At 33.8% G+C, this 22,778-nt stretch overlaps 1 protein-coding gene across 5 annotated transcripts in view; it reads right to left on the bottom strand.

Moving 5' to 3' along the window:
* The window catches only part of LOC118204184 (septin-9-like), a 188,121-nt gene that overhangs the window by 65,292 nt on the left and 100,051 nt on the right, over nucleotides 1-22,778 (bottom strand). Inside the window, exon 1 of one of the 5 annotated variants that reach the window (XM_035376515.2) lies at nucleotides 1,852-2,003. The exons of the other annotated variants lie outside the window; for them this stretch is intronic. The gene's annotated coding sequence lies outside the window, so the exon portion shown is untranslated. Of the gene's footprint in view, nucleotides 1-1,851; nucleotides 2,004-22,778 lie in introns of those variants that run through there. 5 annotated transcript variants of the gene reach the window in all.

Genomic DNA, 22,778 nt, shown 5'->3' with positions numbered 1-22,778 from the left:
ATGTTTTTCCGAATTGGAACACGCTGGTTGGCGAAATATTAAATATTTTACTTCATGTAGAGGTAAGGTATTTCTTTCAAATCGCTGAGTTTGTTGATTAAATTTCAAACACGAATTTTCCCAGTGCCAATATATTTTTCATAAATCTATGAGTTTCTTATTAAATTCGAAGCATGCATATCTTCTGTTTTGCTGAAAGCCGGAGCATTGCTTTTAAATCACTGGGTTTGTTAACCAAAATTTCATCAGTTTCGTACAAAACATAAAATAAAAAAACAAATTCAAAATTCGAGCTTCAAGGTACACATGTTCGAGTGGATGATTAAGTAAGTTCAAAATCTGATGGCTTTAAGTGCTGCTATTTTCCGTAATGCAGGCCAAACAAGCAAACACGCATACAAACATACAGATTCTTCATTATTTAATAAAGAAAAGAGATAAGAGATAAACATTATTTCAAATAAAATTACAGAGGGTGTTTACACATTTTTAGAACTATTTCGGCGCCGATTTTATTTAAAGTTTAAAATGTAAACAGTACTTTCAAAATATTCTATCTGAGAGCCTTACTCCTGGTCTATAATTCTACATTGTGATTTCCATGATAGAAGTGCTTTTCTTTAAATTTCCAGAGATATTGATTTCCATTCCTCTTTCACTATTTTCCAGAGTCCCGCAATCGTTATGGGTTTGCGCTTAGAGCTCTTTTCAAGAGCACAATAGTCAATAGATTAAACGTCAGAAGATTTGAAGGAATACGCTGAAAGTTATATATGCAATACCTGTATCAGTCTTCATTTTTCCAAGGAATGTAGAGATACTTTTCGAAATATGACTTGCTACTTTGTCTTGATGAAGTTTCACTCTCTGAAAGTCATTGGGATAGAGAAATCGTTTTTATCTAGAAATATCGGGTATAAAAAGTTCTCTTAATAGTATGTTTAATTGACGTTAACATTCTTTTACACTCTTCTTATTTTTGATTTATCATTGTAAGAGAATTTTGCAATCATAAATCCCTTACCAAATCTTCCTTTTCATTGACGAAACTATTTCTCTTCGTTTTCTATAATAAGTAGTACTTTTCTTTTTGTTGCAGTCGTTTATACAAACACATGCTTCATCAATGTGTTTCTATTTATTTCCTGCTAAACAGTTTTCATACAAGATTCTACAAATTGCCCTGCCTTGAACCGCATGACTCAGCAAAAACTGGTGAACATTAATTTTCTTTAGCTTTTTTTTTACTTGTAAATCTTAGTTTATTACTTTATTTATTCTTGCTACAAATGTATTTAAAAGCTTTGCAATTCATTTTCGCATCGGTGGACTTTCTCTTCTTATGATTTAACTTTAGAAACAGTACGTACCATTTTCGGGCGCTAGTTTGCAGTCTTCCTTCCATGTAGAAGTACAATTGAGGGTTTTTCCCTTTCCGATTAATAATATTACTTATTTGCATTCAGATATTTTAATAATCAGAATTTCATAACGCTTTTGAAATAGGGAACAGGAATATTTCTCTTCGAAAGCGCAAAAACATATCCTTCAACTCACAACTTGTTTACGTGCAGTATTTTGAAGGAAGAATAAATTTCAAAGTAGTAGGCAATATTCCTGGTTTCAGATAATAAAACTACTGTCAAAAATTTTTATTTAAAGACATTTGCTTTTTTAAAGAATTCTTTATCGAAAGCATTCTAAAAATGTGTAAACACCCCCAGTAATTATTGTATAGCTTTCACAATAGGATATTTTCACTGCTAAAACTGGGTCATCATATATTATCGCATGACTGGTCTAAAACATCTATAAACAATTTTGCAGCTGGATATATAAAATAGTACATACCTGAATCCAACTTTTCTCATTTAATGCAATATCACTACAAACATTTTAAATGCCACAAAACCTAAACATAAAACATAGTTGCCTTTTGTTTAGGACATGCAAAGCAACATTTGCAACATCCGCTTCGATGCCTTCGCTTCCGTAGCAATGACTGAGCGACGCGCTTTCAACTAAAAGAGATAAAATAATTTCCGTTTCCAACCAGGAAATGGTTTCTCTCAGTAAATAAAAACCACTCAATATTTTCTTGTATTTACGAAGGCCATTTTGTTGTCGCTTTAGTACATTGGTTGTTACGAATAAATTCTGATCCCCAACAAAAGCAGGATATAGTGAGGATATTAATGCCTTTTGCAATGAGCGTATGGGATGTTCGAAAAGCTTGCAACAGGCTTTATTTTCTTAAATTTTGTTCCTATAAACGTACTTTCGGTTACAAAAATTCCTCAGAATGAGATAGGGACTATCACCTCTTTCTCTGCATTCTTATATATATAGTATATCTAACTGAACATTATATATATATAGCTATAGATAATGAATGAACGTTACATAGGAGAACATAGAAGAGGAATCAGCTTGCAGTCGTCGTAGCTGAAAGTGAAGGCTTACAGAGGAAGATAATAAAGCATGCACTTGAAGAATTTCCAGTCTTTATTTCCACACATACAAAATCATCTCCGTAGATATTTATCCAATCATAATGAAATCCGAGACATTTCTATGATTCAATCATAACGAAAATACGATAAATTTCAATGTACATTGATTCTTAAAATTAAGATACAGGCAGTTTAGACGAGGAAGCAGAGCCAAGAGCTACTAGCAATGTGGAAGCTAGGAAAAGAGTGACGCAGCTTATTTCCGAGCGGTATTTAAACAAAGTACATGCAGAATAAAGTACTCTATACTCTAAGCTATGATTACTCACTAAGAGAAAGATACTCTCTAGGAGAAAGTACTCTTAGATACTCTTAGATACTATCTAAGAGAAAGTACTCTAAGCTATGATTGGTTAATTTCAGGTTGTTATATAATCATGGAAGATTCTCGAATTTGGGTGTTACATCTTACATATATATGAATGATAATATTATAAAATTACGAACAATGTTGCTTAGCGTTGATACTTGATCCATATTAAAGAGGAATAATTCGAGCTGGATTAATTTCCTTTTTTTTTATTTAAATTCACATTTGTGGCCAAAATTCACTTGGCACTCCAATCGTGCCTGTTCGCAGAAAATTTTACATTTTGATACTATGGCGATAGAAGCGAGCATTCACGTAGCACAGAAATTGAAGCGGAAAGTGAAGCATCAATTCAGAGGAAGAAGGGAGGGAGTCAAAAGTTTCAGTTCGAGTTAAAAAGTTTTGGTTTACAATTATTTGATTGGACAAGAGCAGGTATCTGCATTATACGTTACGTAGGATCGCATGTTTAATTTCAGTGACACAGTTTAGACTTATAGCGCTATTTTTAAAATAGAAAGTCCGCAAATTAATGAAAATAAAAGAGGTTATAGACAGTTAAAATTACAAGTTTGCTTTCATATTTTTATCTTACATATATAATGATGAATATTAGGTATATATATACTATGGATATATATATGTAACATTATGATAGTTATGTACTATAATGTTCATTATGGTTTCTTAAGTTATTTTTAAAGCATTACATACTTTTACCTGTAAATTCACAGCACTGTAAGAGAACATACTGACTGAGTTGTTGAGTTGGATCGCATTTCAATACATATCGCCGAGCAAATATGAATACTTTTCACTTCGATGAAAGGAGAAAATTTTCAAAAATTATTAACAAATAACAGTAACATATAGGCATCGTTATTAAGAGAATCATTTTCGTGGTTTTCTCCATGTATAACGTAAATACGAACCATTTTCATGTAGAACATACTTTTAATAAACTAGGTATCTCTTCCCTTAGGGCAGATAGCCCTAATGCACATTAGCATATTCAAATAAGCAACAACAACAAAAAAAAAAAAAAAAAAAAAAAAAAAAAAAAAACAGATGGTACTTACAAAGCCGTTTAACTTGTTTCAAAACTTATTTTTAAAAGTTACCTGAACCTCATTTTGAGTTTAATTGGAAATACAGATTTAAGACCATTATTTAAAAAAATTAAACTTGTAATCTATGAGTGCTTTCCGTACACACAGCTTGGGAATAGAGTTTAATTACGTATTACGATATACTAGAAATATCCATCCACGTAATTTCGATTTGATTTAATTTGTGCTGCCAAGTTTTTTTATGCCCGAAAAGTAATACAGATTTAAAATCAGAACCATAAGTAATGGTAGAATAGAATATATATTTTCAGATAATGATTATATTATGACTCGAATTCTTACAGATAAGGAGTTACAGCCAAGGCAAACAAGATAAATATTTTCTGCTTTGTTTTCGAGATTTTCCTGTAAAATGATTAGTGTGGTTTCTTATACCTATTGATTATGGCAAAGCACTAAACGGAGAGATGCCTTCGTGGAAGATTTTCTAAGAAGAACTAGCTCGTATACACGTTAAACATGAGGAAAATCACAAAAATATCCACGCAGCCAGCCCGTTTAGAGAGATTAGAACCTCGGACGAACTATCAGGGTTAAGCGACTTTACCGCTCCCCAGCTGCTGGTCCTTTTCCAAGATGAGTGGCTGGACTGACTTTCATTCCACATACTGTGGCAAAACACTGCAATTAGCCATTTCAATAACTGAATCTGTTAATGAAATATAATTTTGTTAGAAACGCTTATATAAATATATTCGTCGTTTGTAGATGTTTATAATACAAACTCTTATATAAGTATATTCGTTGTTTGTAGATGTTTATAATACAAACTCTTATATAAGTATATTCGTTGTTTGTAGATGATTATAATAAACGACTATATTCAAGTATCTTTTCATTGTTAACAATCACGGTACGTAAAAGTAAACCTGCAATATTCTGCATGATCCAGCAAATTAGAAATTGCAGCTCTGAGAGTTGTTGCCATCTGACACTGCATAAGATCTATGATTCAGATTATATTATTGATATATGATCTTCAAATTATAACGGTTTATCAACAAGAAGTAATTGTATGGCAATATTTGATTTTTCATGCGTATATGTTGGCATAGTTTTCTTTTCCTTTTTTTTTTTTTTTTTTTTTTTAAGTAAAACTAATTTGAAGCTGTAGCATATTCTTAGACAGATGCAAATATATTTTAGCGAATTTCACTTTTTTTTGAGGGGGGGTTATAATAATCGCTAAACTCCATATGATCCCACAGCAACATTTCGCAAACAAAATCGCGGTGGGATCAATACTAATAAAAGGATTTCCTTGCCGTTTTTAATTTAATCGTCAAACCCAATTTGCTTCCGTATTTCATCGCAGGAAGATGATACCGAATTTAAACGGTCGACATGCACAGCTGGAACTTCTAAACTGTTTATGAAATTTATCGCTAAGCGAACAGTTGAAAGTCAAAGGGTCAAACGTTGTTTACGGAAATGGACCTTGAAGTTTAACAGCTGTGATTGGACGAGACAGAATGTTCACTAATTCGGTCATAATCGAACAGTTTAACACTACTATACAAGCTCGACGAAATGCAGTTATCATTGATGTATTTTAAATATTTAATGACTACGTGCTTGTTTCTGTGTGTTTAACACTTAACAACCAGCTAAATTTTCGCGTACAGTACTTAAATAAAATTCAGACTAAATAAGCACACTTGGAAAAATTAAAACACTTTTACATACGAAAAATTCAATTAATCTTTTGGACATTCAAAACTTTTATAAGAAAATGTATTACAGTTGCACTCCAGGCGTTATAATCATTTTTTGCAGAGCGTTGTTGCACAACAAAGCGCTCAAAATCAGTCGAAAGTTGCGACCCAAACCTATAACAGAGGAACAAAATTTTGATAAATAAAAAGCAAATCAAAATAGAGTCTAAATTCAGAGTGAATCAAAAAAGTGCAATTGATGTTTGCTAACGTTAAATGCTCTAGGAAATTAACATAATGATAATATAAAGGTACAAAATTATGGCTTTAGTAAAATTATGGCTTTATCTTGACCGAAAGTTGACTATGAGAAATGCCATGTCAGCCTATGACATTCAGATAGCTTTGCTAACTAGATTTAAAAAGTTAATTCAGTTTAATATCTATATTAACATTAATATTAGTAATATTAAATTATACTTCGGGTTGCTTTTACAATAGCAGTTAGATTTTATATAAGCATATTTCTTTTATTAACCTTTAATCCCTTTACTGCTTCTTTCTCATTCATTTTTAATTTCAAAGTTAGTGGATTCTACTTACCATATTAAAGCTTAACATGTTTTTAAAAATGACACTGTTACGTATTGCTTCACACAGCTATGCCCTTTCAATGACATGAAGACATAAATCTAGCTTGCCAGGTTAATAGTGTTCAAAATTAATCGTGAACTCGGCGATAGTACCATTTTAATGAATACATTAGGTACTTTAATGTGTCAGGATATAACCTTAAATGTTTTCTGCTGCTAGAATATTCTGGGTGATCATCTACACCTTTCCATGGAAATCTTATCCTCGGAAGAGGCGATATAGGTCATCAAGACAACACTGACTTGGCTACAAAGAATCCTTAGTCAAGTAGTTAAATCTATACGATGGGCTTCAATATGCCGGCTTTTAAGCTCTCATGAATTGCTCTGGGATCAAATTAAAAGAAAATCATATCTGTAAATCTGGAGCTTGCGTTTAAAATAAAGTTGAGGACAATAATATAATAAAATTGGGTTCTATCTTACTTATGTAGTAGGGTCAAGGACCCTGGAAGCTTCTAAGCTGATGGAGATTTTCGGGGCGCCTACAATCTTTAATGGCCGACACTTATAAGGATTCTTACAATTATTAGAGATCTTTTCAAAAATTCTTTAATTTTCGATTTTTTGAATACTTGAAATATATTGCTTTCTTACAATTTTCGGTATCTGCAGTTTAATGACAATGTTTTGAGCTTGCATAAAATGTCTGTTGCCTTTATGATATTCTTTTACCAGCAATAAAAATCTGTTAATGTTGCCGCCCACACAGTAGCATATTCCGATTTCTTGATAGTAAAGTATCACAAGAAGCTAATATAAACATGATACAGATAGAATTTATATAAGACCCATGGTTGAAGAATTCGGAGTGCCAAAAATCTATAATGCATGCATTTAAACTCTCAGCGACTCTTCAGATTTAACAGATTGTCGATGATCAGAACGATGTTTGGAGAATGTAATAAACAATGAATGACTTTTCGATTTTAGGAAGACTTTAATTTGAAACAGAAGCGTGGAAATTAATAAGATAACATAATTTTTCATAAGAAAAAAGTAATCGTTTTAAATTTAGAGAGGGTCAAGAAGACATAGGTAGGAATTTAAAGCCGGCAGAATTTTTTCCAGGTGTCACTATGGGTTTCTTCAAGCTGTCAGCAGAAACTCTTTCATCGATTTGGTTTTCGAGACCAGAATATTCATATATATTTACAGTTATATAGGAATCGGATCAAAATGTTGCCAAATGGTTGCCAAGTTTGACGACTTTTGGCGAAATATCGCCAGTCATTTACCTCAACATTAATTGGACCTGCCCATGTAATCTTATTTTTCCGGCGAAGCTTTGCTTTTTTGAGGACTTTCATGTTACATTACATAAGATTCATAACAATATTAAAAAAAAAATTGCTTTGAGAATGCACAGAAAATACTTTTGGAAGAGCATAGTTTTGTTCGGTATTGGGAGAAATTTAGAAATAAAGCGGGCACTTTTCAGAAGAAGATTTAAAATTAATTTTCAGGAAGAGTTTCATCATTGTACGTACTCCATCAAATCCATGACTGCAAGGGGCGAAAATTCCATAGTGTTTCTTCTTTTGCAAATAACTCATCATCGGCACGATAGCCCAAATACTGGAAATGAGCATCTATGAGAGTACTTCAAAGAGTTCTTCCCTTTCTGGCTAGGAGTTTTCCAGTTTTTAATATTTATGAGATTAAATTAATTTTCAACTTTCTCAAGCCATCCTAACATCAATATTTTATGTTCCAAAACATAAGTCCTTAATTCTTTTCCTTAATCGTTTTCTCATGCTTGTCCATTAAAATTTCGTTTTTAGATCTCAAGACTAGATAATTTTTGCAAGAAGAAATGCTCAGCCTAAACCTTAGTACATAATTAAATTTACCGAATTAAAATAAATATCCATTTAAAAGAAACATCTCTTTAAAAGAAAGGTTTCCAATATTTTATTTTTCCTTTGCACTATTACTTTGATAAACATAGATCTTCAGTCAAGGATTTTTTTTTTAAATATATAAGTAGAATGAGTATTAATGGATTGTTAATGGATGGAAATTAAGTTTTGAAGCAGCCAGTGTTAATGTTTAATTTTTATTTGGCGTGTATGTTTTTGAATTTCTTTTTTTTTAGATAAGAAGACTAAAGCAATGATATTTCACTGATGAGGAAATGTAGGTATACGAGGGCCATCCAGGAAGTAGATTACGTTTCCGTCTGTGTCCGCTAGGGGCGGGGCTAGCGCGGCCATCTTGGGGTCAGAGCGTTGCGCAGCTCAGTCTGCATCTAGCCGTGCTAGTGGGAGGTTCGTGCTGTGCTCCGTTCAGATACTGTGACGGTTTGAAATGTCTGCGTTAATTGAAAATCCCGCGAGCTGCGAGGTGCGCTCAGTAATAAGGTTTCTGACTGCAAAAAACTGTAAACCGATAGAAATCTATCGGCAGCTTCGTGAAGTGTATGGGGACAACATTATCACTGAAGGTGGAGTGCGTCAGTGGGTCATAAGATTTCAAAATGGCCGAACCAATGTTCACGACGAAGATCGAAGTGGGAGACCCAGCATAGTGACCGCCGAACTTCTCGAAAAAGTCGATGCTAAAGTCCGTGAAAATCGAAATTTCACAATAACGGAACTTTCTTTGAGTTTTCCACAAATTTCGCGAAGTTTGTTGCACGAAATCATCAGCGAAAAGCTTGGTTACCACAAGTTTTGTGCAAGATGGATTCCAAAAATCTTGACAGAGGACCACAAAAATCAGCGAATGGCTGCAGCGTTGAACCTTTTGGACGCTTACCATAAGGATGGTGACTCTTTACTCGATCGCATCGTTACTGGTGACGAAACATGGGTGAAACACGTGAACTGTGAAACGAAATTGCAATCAATGCAGTGGGGGCACACAAGTTCTCCCCAAAAACCCAAGAAATGCATGCAAACAATGTCGGCAAGGAAGATGATGGCGACTGTTTTTTGGGACAGAAAAGGTGTAATTTTGGTGGACTTCCTGGAAAGAGGCACTACAATAAACTCTCAAAGGTATTGCCAAACTCTCCAAAAACTCAGAAGAGCAATTCAAAACAAGCGCAGAGGAATGTTGAGCTCTAAGATCTTGTTGATTCACGACAACGCCCGGCCCCACACGGCAAATGTCACTCGTAAAGTTCTTGAATCTTTTAAGTGGGAGTTGTTTCCTCATCCGCCGTACAGTCCCGACCTGGCACCGAGCGACTTCCACCTATTCCCAGCAATGAAGAAGTGGCTGGCTATGCAGCGTTTTGATGACGACGCACAGCTGCAAGAAGAGGTAACGAAGTGGTTGAAGGCGCAGGCGGCCGAATTTTTCGACGAAGGAATTTCCAAGCTCGTACATCGCTACGATAAATGCCTTAATTTGTATGGTGACTATGTAGAAAAGTAGTATTTGAGTGTGGCTTTCATCTGTATATAATAAAATTTGTTTCCTATACTTTGTTTATTTTTTTATTCCAAAACGTAATCTACTTTCTGGATAGCCCTCGTATATTAAAACTTCTCGAGGAGACTATATCTAAAAGTCACAGGTATTTCTTAGAACACAAATAGATATCAATATTAATATCACAAAATCACTCTAATACGTCTACCTTCACATAAAACAAAAACTGTTTGGAATCTTGAATGGTCGTTTTATAGAGGGTTCTATTAATATTGCCAAACGAGAATCAAAAGCACCTACAAGTCATGATTGAAGTAGTAAAACAAACACGTTTACAACAAACGCGAACAAGAGGTAAAATGAGAAACTGGGATCCAATTTCCGCTTTTAATTCACTTAGGGTGTGACGCAGGCTAGGAATGTTCGGTCAAGATAAATCACGATTATCTTAAATCACGGGGATGAGGCAAAAGATGGAAACGCCCATCCATGCATTTAACGTCTCGAAGTTCTCATTCCTGCTTCCCCATTCCTCACACCTTCTACTTCAGACCCCGACGGTGTCAAGACAGAATCACTGAAGAAAGGAACGACAAAATAAAAGTTCGTTTCATGTACTAGCTTGGCCTTGTTTTTAACGTAACTATAACCGTATCGTAAGAACTATAATCATGGCATGATTGAAGACAGAAAGAAATGAAAGCTATATGGAATTTTCACTAAATTTCTTGTTGAGGATGCTCTTTACTTGAATGTTTTTCTTCATTTTATGCGACGCTTTTTTAATATTTTTCTTTTGATGAAACAATTCCGTGATGAAAATTCTAAGTATTCACGGTTATGGCTAGACTAAAGATCTCTAACAACTAGTGTCTCTTTCTCGTGATGGAGAAAAGAATCATTCTTAACTATAATCTACACTTTCACCCCCTTTCCCACTTAATAAAATTTTATATCCTCTGAATTTGAGAAATGCAGCTCAGATATTCTGCAAAAATATTTTTTAATACATTGAATAGCCAAATGAAATTTCTCTTATTCTGATATTTATTTAGCAATTATTTAAAAGATGATATTTTATTATTTTTATGCATCATCTAACTAGAAATTATTAATCACTTCTAGAGGGAACTAAGAGTTGGAAATTAATTATACATAAACCGTGACATTTAAATATGCCTCCAGCTGCTTCGTCAGTATGGTGGTAGAGAAGCCGGCTTTGGGCCATAGCCCTGGGCCTGGATTCGAATTATTGAAAGGCATGGAAGTTTATAAGCGTATAGTAATTTTGCAGCATGGAAGTACTAAAAATATTGTTAGGCCGAAAACTCTTTCGAGAGACTGGTGGAAGGGGAAAAGCGTAGGAGATCCTCGCATCTGTAGCCTCTGCCTAAACTCCGCTATAACTGAGCAAACTCGAACTGCCATCTATAAAGTGCCTAAGCCCAAAGACAAAGACACAAAGACAAGTGCAACCCTTACCTCTTGGTTACGATAAAATTCATGGGCCTCATCTAGTTGTACATTCAGATCAGAAAGGTTAGACGATTAGGAATTAAAAAAAAAAAAAAAAAAAAAAAAAAAAAAAAAAAAAAGAGGAAAAGGGGAAAAAAGAGTCGAACTGCAGGATGTTTGGTGTTCCTTGCACTACAGTAATACTACTATCATCCTAGACAACAATTTCTCTCAAATCCTCGTCGACCGCATTTTTTGAGGCATCCTTTGTTTTCATGAATCTTACATAGTTAAGTGTCGTGATCGGGGCCCGATTAAAATATACTCAGTCCCTAAGGAAAGAACTCTTTCAAGAGCCTCAAGAATCATTTACTTTGCTTTGAGAGAAAAACAGGATTGTATGGATTTACAGGTCTGAAGCTCTAGACCTAGATATTGAATATTTATAATAAAGCTGTACCAGAGATTCTCCCTTCTTATCGGTTGATCTAAGTGAAACACAACTGTTGATCTACGATATTCTTCTTGCTGATCTATGAGAACATTTAAAGAAATATCTCTTCCTATGTAAAATACTGCGAAGTTGAAAAATATATTGAGATGTAACTTGATCTTTCTTTGCAAAACACTACGACTAGAAACCTGCCATTCAAATTAGTTGTGCAGGAAAGCATTTCTCAGAAAACTTGCCTGTGTTTCATGTTCGAACATGTATAATAAAGGTTTAAGAGACCTAGAATATGCGGACCTTCACATGAATTACTTCTGAAGAACTGAAAAGTGAAAATTACTTTTAAAGGACAGTGAAACGGATGCTCAACCTTGCCAGTTGCACGTAGTGTCTGCAAGAATGATAAGCAAACAGAAAATGTCTTTGTCCGAGGCACAAGAAATTATTATTATTTGCTTATAGGAAAGAAGGGATTTTAGGTTCTTAAATTTCGATTAGATTTCACAGATAACATAAATAATAATGTCTATTATAAAGGCGCGTGGAACGTATTGCCACATCCTTCTCTAGATTTAATCCTCAGTGCTGTAACTTCAATTCGAGATGTACTTACTATCCATCAAATATTTTCATTTATGAGAGAATAAAACAGTCTTCAAAATGCTGGAGAAAGATGCGTTAAGCTGAAGAGCACTATTTCCAATTCAGATTCCGGCAAAAGGGTTCTGCACTGACGTTTCCTTGTTTTTTTTTTTTTTTTTTTTTTTTTTTTTTTTTTTTTTTTTTTCTCCTTCCCATGAATACGAGCCAGTTTCTCTTAAAAGGGTCCTCTGTGAAGGTATATCCTTCTTCTCATGCAGTTAACTTTTCTGTGCTTTACCATTATCAACTAAGTAAACAAGCAATCATGCCATCCATCCGGGTCATATTCAAATGCTGTAATATAATAAATAACTTAAATTCCATAAGAAATTTTGACTTTTTTCGAATATTTTTCCATTTATGCATATCAATATACCTGCTTATTAAAGGCCAGTCGAAGTGCAGACTACATAGGCAGCTGCTAAGCCGCCGGTTTTCGCAAGCGTCAACCAAATTGTTTGCACAATAATAATTATTTATGGCCTCCCAGACGGTATAGTCGTTAGGGGAGTAAACCGCTGAGTTGGCTTCCGACCCAGGTATAGATATATCCATGCAGAATTGGTTACCAACTCAGGGGGAGTTAACCACTAGCTGCCAGGCCGCACCCTGGGCAGCCCCGGCTGAGCAGACGACATTTATAAATTTATAAAATGCAAAAAAGGTACTATAAATAAAAGATATAAACATGTACAAATTCAGTACAGCATTCAGATACAGTACAAACTTTGTGTATGAAAACCTGGCACTGCATAAATACGAAATTACATATTGAACATACATATCACATACTCTATTGCTGACATATTGAACTAGCATAAATAGTTCTAACGTGCATACTGCTATGCTTTGCAGAGCATGTAATCTGTTTTCAGGTTAATAAATGTGCCAGTTGAAGAAGAGTTAAGTCATACTGAAGGTGCGATGCCTAAAGAGAGCCTACTGCAGCACCGAAGCGCCGAGGTTCGAATCCCGGAGAGGGCATGGATGTTTGCAAATGTGTTCGTGCGGCAGGGGGCACTCTAAATATGCAGGGAGTCGAAAGTCCTCTTGAGAGGTTGGTGCTAGAGGAAGAGGAGTGGGAGACTCTCGAACCGGGGTGCTCTCCATCAAAACTGGGGGGTGGAGCTGAGCAAAGTCGTACTGTTACCTGTATGGTGCTCAAGGCTCTTACCAACGCCAGGCGCAATTGCCTCGATGCTACGATGAATTCCGTGAGCTTGTTCTGATGTTACTGTGAGACAAATGATATAAGCCATACAAAAAAAAAAAAAAAAAAAAAAAAATATATATATGACAATTATGTGAGAGCATACTTCGGTATGAATTATTAACATGCTTAATTTATACCAATTACTAATGGTACTTTTCGCTTGGGGGTGCCGGAAATGCTGGAGCAAGGCCAAATATACATATTGTTTAGATATTTGATGTGATCATTTAATCTATAATGCTAAGTTCTCTCTGCCGTTTAGGAGAACCTACTGTGGTACCCAAGGGCCCGGATTCGAATCCTGGAGGAAGCATGGGTGCTTGTAAATGTATAATGTCTGTGCGACATGGGAGAATTCTAAATTCATGTCGAGCCCAAAGTGCTGTTGACAGGTTGTGTTAAGGAAAGAAGGGTGGGAGAACCTCGGACCTATCCCCCGGGTGCTTTCCATCAAAATTTGGGGCGGGACCGAGCGAAGTTATACTGTCCCCTATATGGTGCTCAAGATTCTCGCCAACAACCGCCACAATCTTGTTCTCCTTACCACGATGAATTTCGTGGACTTGCTCTGATGTTACTGTCAGACAAGCGAGATAAGTCACAACAAAACATAAGTTCTCTCTTTCAGGAGTTTGCTCTTTTTTTTCCCCTTGTGTCAAGAGAGGGGAAAGGGACGTATTTGGCTCAGACAAAAAATGAAAATGGCGCAAACATTAAACTATAATCAATTTAACATCAATTTGAAAACGGTGAGTCTTTAGAAGGCGCAATTTTGTTACTTTCCGTTAAAATATGTGTCTCACAATCAAAATTACTTTTCATGACTTCAGAGTCATAACGAGAAGAACGCTCGTCCTTATAGGGGTAGTTTAGTGGATGATTTCTGGAAAGTGAGGATATTCATAGGATGGGTTTGCCAGCCAGATCTCCGAATCTAAACTCTACAACACATGTCTGAGATATTCTTGGGAAGGTAACAGAAACTCGCATCATCGCTCCCAGAACCTTGCATGATCTGAAAACAACGTGCCTGCAGGAGTAGAACCGGCTGCCACAAGGACTCATAAACTGCCTCATTGTTAGTATGAAGTCACGCTGTGAGAACTGTATGATTATTAAATAGAACTATATCTCCTATTAGCCTTCTTTTTTTGTTAGATCCTGCAGCCAATGCTTTAGACATTCCTATCCCGATGACTTGAGCAAAATTATCTATGTGTAGTAAAGATGTTGTATGGTACTTTTTGTACTTTATCAGCATAAGTCCATACTAGATTTTATTAAAATTTGTCTATAACTTCTGGAGGTAGGAGGTAAAATTATCTTAATTTCATACACAAAAGTATTAGAAAGGTTTACATTTCTAAATACTAAGTGTAAGGATCGTAGTCAGCTTTTGAATGTTTAAGTATTTCTGGCAACATCTTATAATTTGAAAAGAGAAATACTCTTATTTTCAAATTAATTGTTCTTTTAAAATGTCGCATATAAATAAGCTGTTGATTAAAGGATATGTTTCTGCGTTTTCCAAAGAAAAGTATTTCTACTCCATAATTCAGAAACGTCGTGAAATGCATGGTATTAAAATTTTCAAGTGCAAAATAAGCAATATTATTAATCGGAAAGGGAAAAACCGTCAATCATTACTTATTACATAGAGTACACGAGGAAAGTACGTAAGAACGATTACTCGAAAAAGGTACGTACTGTTTCTAATGTTTCTAAAGTTAAATCGTTGCTAACAAGAGAAAATCCGCCAACGCAAAATAATTTGCAAAGTCTTTAAATACATTTGTAGTAAATAAATAAAATCCAAGATTTACAGCTTAAAAAAGCTATAAAACGTAATGTTCACCAGCTTTTGGCGAGGCATGTGCTCAACGCAGAACAATTTGTAGAACCCTGTATGAAAACAATTTCGCAGGAGATAAATGGAATTCCTTGATGAAGCATAGGTTTACCAAAATGACCGAGACAAAAAAAAGGGGGGGGGGTCCAAACAAAAACAAAAAAAAATGTACAAATCTAGCTCCGATGCAAAGACTATTTCAGTAAGGGGTTTATGATTGTCACAATGGCAAACTAAAGATAAGAATCGTAGAAACAAATGTTAAAATCAACTCAACGTGGTAACAAGAGAAAGTTTTGTATCCGATATTTACAAAAATTCCATTTCTTTATCCCAAATAGCTTCAAAGAGTGAAATGAAGACAAAGCAACTATTTCATACTTTGAAAAGTATCACTGTATTTCTTGAAGAAATGAAGAACTGAGACAGTTACAGCGTATATACTTTTTCAGCATATTCCTGCGAAGTCTCCTGATATTTCTCTTATGCAATATTGTACCTTTAGTTTCTTCAAGAGCTCTTTCTAAGCGCAAACCCACCATTACTGATGAACTCTGGAAAGTAGTGGAATGGAAATCAATACCCTGGAAATTTTACGAAAAGCCCCTATCATGGAAATCACGATGCCGACTTATAGTTCAGAAAAAAGGCTATCAAATCGAACATTTAATTCTTTAAATTAAAAAAACTAATTCATTCTACAAATATGTAAATATCCTATGTAGGAAAAACATATTCTAAATGTCAACGAGTAATCAGATAAGATTACATTGAAAATATATATGTTCCAACTGTTTGACATTTGGATCAAAAATAACTACGTTCTTTAAGAGAATGAGAATATCGTATACATGTTACTAAAAATTAATTCATGTAAAAAATAGAGATATGTAACATGTAGCATGGACACTTCTTGTAGCAAGAGTATGGTGATGACCACTTCCCTAAGACAACCACTTCCAAAAGGGTATAACCACTTTTATATTTCCAAGAATATAAACAAACATCCATACTGAACAATTCCTGTCCAAGATGACCATCTGCACAGAAGATGAAAATCATCTAAAACAGTGAATGGTTCTCTTAGAGAGGGTTCACTATACATCATTTCTTTATTGATACATAAGCATGAGAGTGAAAAGCGTATTTTTGTAAAGTTTTCAGGCGCAGCTCCAGCATTTTCGACGCTCTAGTCAACCAGTCCAACTGTCTCCCCGTAAATTAAACATATTAATAAACTGAAATTGAAATATACCTTCACTTATAGTTGTCTGTTTGAGAAAACGACTTAGCTGGAGCCCTAGGCGGCTATCTATGTACCTATGGTTTGAGACGGAACCCGTTTTATTATTTTATTTTACTCTTTTTTTAAACAAAAAAACCAGTTATTGGTTTAAAAAAAACTACAAATGTTTTCCGTCGAATACGAAAATATTATAGGAAGGAAATTTTTTAGATGTTTATTTACAATCTCCTGACATTAATATGTTTCATTTTTATTGCTCCTGTTCTTAGAATTAACAGATCACATACATTTTCCATTTTCCTACTCAACTTCGTTTGCGTATATAACAATAAACTATAGATGGCAGCACAAGAAAACGGTTTGACTCGCAGCGGTCTAACGATTTGCTCGACACTGACTTTAAGGTATCCGACCACGTTTGGACCACTTTTGTTTTTCAAAAAAGCAGTGCAAGTATACTATAAACACATTTTCTCATTTATTATCTATAGAGATTAATTATGGAATATTTATTTAAATGCTTTCCAAAACTGACAGGATTTTGCAAACATATTGACCATATTTTTCGACCTATAGATGCAACACTTCTCTTCAGAAGTAAGATTTAGAATTAAGAAATAAGAAAATAAGAGAGAATTATGAATAGAAAATAAATGCATATGCTGGCTAGCAGAAGAATGATGCCTCCATAAAGTACTTTTTAAGAGAAACTGGCTCAGATTCACATTATATCTACGGAAAACTACTAAAACTCCCATATAGCCAGCCTGAACTACCACTGTTCAGTGGCTATCACTCCACCACTAGTGGATTCCAATGACTGTTCGAATTTTTCACAGAAATCATCATTTACGATGATTGTTGTATTATTACCATTGGTACAAAATTTACTCATTATGATAATTTAATTTTAGCTTTTAAATTATAGTCATAAATTACTTGTAATAAATTGAGGGATTAAAAAATACACACTTCTTAATATTTTTACCATTTACAAAATTTAATCATAAAAAATATTTCTAACACTGGTACAAAACTTGCCCATTATAATTGAATTTGATTTCCTTCACTCTGAAATATTTTTTTATTTTCTTTTAATAACAGAATCTAAGAAACTAAAGTAACATATACTAGTTTGAAATGCATTTATTAACCTTTTGTAAATTTCATTATTCATAAACATAAAAATTAATCTTTTGTAAATTTAAAATATTAGCTAAGTACTAATATTAAAATATAAATATGAACTAACTACTTAAAATATTAATGTTTAATACATTATATTTTGTAATTAAAAATATTAACATTTTGTAAATTTCATTACTCATAACATAATAATTGCCATAAATTCATTTAGAGTAGTCTTTCAAGAATTTATCATAACAGTACTAGAAATGTTGAAAATTAGAGAAAGACTGTTTATTCTGAATAAGAGCTTATTTTTTAGGATTGTTATTTAGTCTAGATCGGGTTTTGTTGACAATCCGCCATTTTTTTCTGATCTTCAAAGCCAGGTCTACCTTGGCGACCGAAGTTTGTCGCCAAAAGTACCAATACTAAAGCTGTTCCAAAATTTAATATATTAGATTATTATCCTGCAAAAAATATTAAATTTACGTAAAATTTTAAGCAAATTTTAAAACAATTTTAAACATTCTATATGGAAAAATATTAAAGTTATATTAAAGAAAGTCATATAATAATAAATTACATGCTTTTATCTAGGGAATGACGTAGGACAGGGATGTCAAACTCATAGGTACACTTGGGCCAAACAAACAAGGTTTAACTTTAGGCAGGCCGGGAAAAAAAAAAAAAAAAAAAAAAAAAAAAAATATTCATAGAAACGTAGATTTATTTCGAATAATACAATAATAAACACATATATATATATATATATATTTATATAAAAAAGAACAAGAAAAATTTAATGTTTACGTCCTGATACTTGACATCTCTTCTCTGCTATTATCTTTCCTATTTCGGGAGAAATTTTGTTTGCAGTGATAACTTTCAACGCTGACCCAAGGTGAGCATCATTAATACGGTTTCTAATAGGAGACTTATTACCTTTCATGACTGAAAATAACTGCTCGCACCGATAAGTGCTACCAAACATGGAAATAATTTCATATGCGAATTTTCGAGTATTTTCAAACCTGGCTGGTAATTATTTGTAAAATTCAGGCACGCCCGCTTCAATGAATTTTGCTTTCAAGTTTGAGTTGCATTGAATCTCGATCACCTCCGTTTGCATATGGCTGGGTAGTGAGTCAATATTTATTGAGAAAAATCGAAGAAAACAACAAAAAAAAAAAAAAAAAATTGTCTTCGAGGGAACTAAAATCATTAAACCTCGTTTCAAATTCAGTTGTTAAATTTGCAATTTTTTCTGCGTATTTTTGATACGAACAAGTATAATCTAAACTTGATTTATTCATGCTGCACGTCGGGAAGTGCGTCAAATCTTCATTTTTAAGTTGTTTTTCCCAAAGAACTAGTTGACATTTGAATGCTTTAATTATGTCAAACATGTTCGTAATGATATGATCTTTTCCTTGTAACGATAAATTTAAATCGGTTAAGTGTTTGGTTATGTCAACCAAGAAAGATAAATCTTGTATCCATATTGGATCGTAAAACAAACTTACGTCTTGATTTTTCGTTTTTAAAAACTGACATATTTCTTCTTTCAAATCCCAGAATTGTTTGAGAATCTTGAAGCAAGATAACCAAAGTACCTCGGTATAGTAGGACAAACCCGAATATTCACTATCTAACTCACTTAAGAAAGCAGTGAATTGACGCTGATTTAAACCTCGAGATCTTATAAAATTTATAACTTTTTTTATATATGACAAAACATTCTCCATATTTATTACTTTCGTGCCGATATATTGGCCGGTCCGCAAAAATATTTGTTGTGGGCCGCAAGTTTGACATCCTTGACGTAGGATTTTAAAGATATCTTAAACAGTAAAAAAATTTCAGAATTTTGAAATGTTTTTATGAGATTTTCGATAAATTCACGATGTCATTACTTAAATAACAGGCCACAATTTCAAAAATATTTAACATATAAATATTCTGGTATGCCATTCGCTAGATAACTATACATAGATTAAGCATACAAAGTTTCAAATAAATAAAGTAATAACAATTTGATTTATCTTGCACTAAGTGAGCCAGTTTTTAGAAAAAATTGATTTTGAGAAAAATGCATTTAAAGTTTAAAATGCTTTATTTTTATTATTAAATTTTGACACAGATACCTAAACCTCCCCATATCTATAGGTTATACCTTCCTTTTGTTCAACTTTATCTGTTTTCCTGTTTATATTCAGCCTATTTGGTTTTTGTGGCAATTTTTACTCTGGGTAGAGAGTGATATTTTGATTTACTTATTCGCTCCACGTCGAGCTTACTAAATCTCTCGACTGCATATTCACCATGATGCATACCTACATAATTTAAAATATCTAATAATCCTAAAAGCCCTCTGTTAAAGTGTACAACAGCTATATATGCCCCCAATTTAAGAGTTTGTAATTCCACAATGGCAACCATTGGTATAAATTTCCAAAAATGTCATTAAAATTTTGTTTGCATTTTGTGTGTTTCTTTATAAGCAGTTTTAAAAGAGCTTCTGCTCTCATAGTTTTATATACACTCTGAAGAATATTAATTACATTCTTTGGCCCAGTCCTTTGGATTTGTTTGTGCACACTCTTCTAACTGCAACAGCTCGCTGATATTTACAAAAAATGTCTGGTCCATCTGGGCACTGATCTTGTATAGATAGTTTTGCACTAGAGAAAGTGTGGAAAAAAAATGGAGCAATTACAGCACTTTCCATTCATTGTTCCTGATTCTAACTTCATTTTGAAGTTAGTCAATAAAGACATCATTAGTGAGCGACGTTGACCCCTCCATTAAGATATTTTTGTTTTCCCTTCAATTTTCTAACTCTGGAACGGGGCTTCTGAATATGACTTACGCGTTCATATTTGGTGACACTACTTAAATATAAATATCTTCGACGCCACAAATCACTTTCAAAAACATCTGCCGATGAGAAGCATTTTAGTTTTAGTTCACTCGATGGGAATTGCTTTATTAATACTATTCTCTATTTCCTTCGCAACACTTTCATAAATTTGTTCCTTACGCATTTTCGTTTACAAACACGGTTTTGATTTTTTCATCACTCTTTATTATATTTTTAACTCGAATGTTATTAAAAATAATCAAAGCCTAAGATAAATCTAATTGTAGTGTGCAATATGTCGAATTAAATCAAACTCACATGCTAGCGAGGACATAACACTTACAAGAGGTAATTAATAAAAATATTGTATTTTATTGGAAATAATTTCATGTTGCTGCACAGATTACAGATAAGATTCTATTAATTTCCTCTCTTTAAAATGTCTTTGCATTGCATTTCAAAGATAACAAATTATTTATGATCATTTCTAGCTCTTTTCAACCCTTTGAATGCACACTTTCAGTGATTTAAATGCCTATTTCCGGTTTTTGCGTCTTTATGAAATCCTTAATATCTCGGTTTCTAATTAACGTAGAAACAAAAGCAGACCAGTTTGAGAAAGCTAAATAAACAATCTATCCAATGAATGAATAAAAGAAAATTGCCATTTTTTGCCAAAATTGGCCCTTTTAACGTGTTCACCTGATGACACTGACTTTAAGTAACTTACTCTAACCTTGAGTGAGGTTGATACTAAAAAACTTTTATGATTTGGCCAAAATTTAAACTCCAACAGGCACCAGTTTTAAATAAAATTCTTATGCATTCATGGGTGCTACTCTCTGCAAAGACAGCTGGCATCAGATCTTCAGCTGAAATGAATTCCCAAAATGAAAAACGCAGAACATCAAATAAGGTGCTTAATTAATACGTCTTTCATTTCCATCTCATATTTTACACATCAGAAATTTTATTTATTTATTTTGATTCATTAGCAGTATTACTCAAGTGAAAAATAAGTTTTCTTAATTTAGAGGCAAACAATTTTAGTCTATACGTTTTGCAATACAACGAAGTTTAAAATGACCGGTTTACTGATATATGAACATGATATGCAACAATAAATAAATTTGCATCATTATTATATCTCACCGGATCTCATAAAAGATGTTTTCATGCCTATCTATGAAACTAAGTTACACAGTACTTGGGAACTTGACTACTTAACAACCTTACTACTAACCCGAAAAAGATAATTTTCCTGAAACCATGGTTCTCATAAAGGGTTTTATAATATGTGGAGACTTTGCGTTATTTCGAAGCAGGAGACATGGAAATTGAGCAATGCCCTCGCCGGGACTCGAACCTCGGACCTCTCAAATATCTGTCGAGTCTGCTCACCATTACACCACGAAGGCATGCTAACAAGGCGGAAGGAATACTTTATATACCCCCTTTTAAAGTGCGACTGGGGATTAGGGGACCTAATCACCAAAACCCAGCGGTGGAGAATCATCATATACCATCTTTTTTAATTCGGGCGCCAATGTAGAGACATTATGTTATTTCGAAGCAGGAGACATGAAAAATGAGCAACGCCCTCGTCGGGACTCGAAACCTCGGACCTCTCGAATATGCGCCGAGTGTGCTGACCATTACACCATGAAGGCATGCTAATAAGGCGGAAGAAATACCTTAAAAACATGCTGTGAAATACACGACGATCCTGATGATCTTCTTCTATAAGTGACTAGTATTTCTGAGAACATAAATAATCATCGATATTCAAAAATTCACCCATGTTCACCCTCTTTCTAAGACAATTGCTTCAATAGAAAAGCAAATTTCAAACTTTAGATGGTTGCCTTAAGAAGATTTTATTGTATGTAAAGTGGCTACCTTTAAAAGTGATCCATAGCATAATTAAATGATATTACGCAAAAAACATACAGTACTCATCGACAGCTTCGTTCTCTATAGCGACCACCTTCAGAGAAGACCAAAATCGTCAACGAACAGTCAAAATTAAAACCGTATACATTAACAAATGTTCATTATTAAATATTTATTATCATCACAACTAAATTTTGGTATCATTGATTGAAAGGGATTTCCTTGTACAACTGTTATTATCATACATATTTTCATAAATGTTTCGAATCTTTCGTTTCGTTTTTCTTTAGCTGAATACAGTTAGAAGAAACTTCCAACAGAGATCAGAAAAGCTACCGTAACGGAAGTGAGGCAGGAGGGGGGGGAATTTGTTTTCTCAGAGCAAAGAATTTTTTTCTA

Source organism: Stegodyphus dumicola, chromosome 9 (assembly GCF_044657685.1).
Source record: "Stegodyphus dumicola isolate Sdum_Otavi_A_Nest chromosome 9, ASM4465768v1".
Lineage (NCBI taxonomy): Eukaryota > Metazoa > Arthropoda > Arachnida > Araneae > Eresidae > Stegodyphus > Stegodyphus dumicola.
The sequence above is the reverse complement of the archived record's forward strand: the minus strand, read 5'-3'. Positions and strand labels throughout refer to the sequence as shown.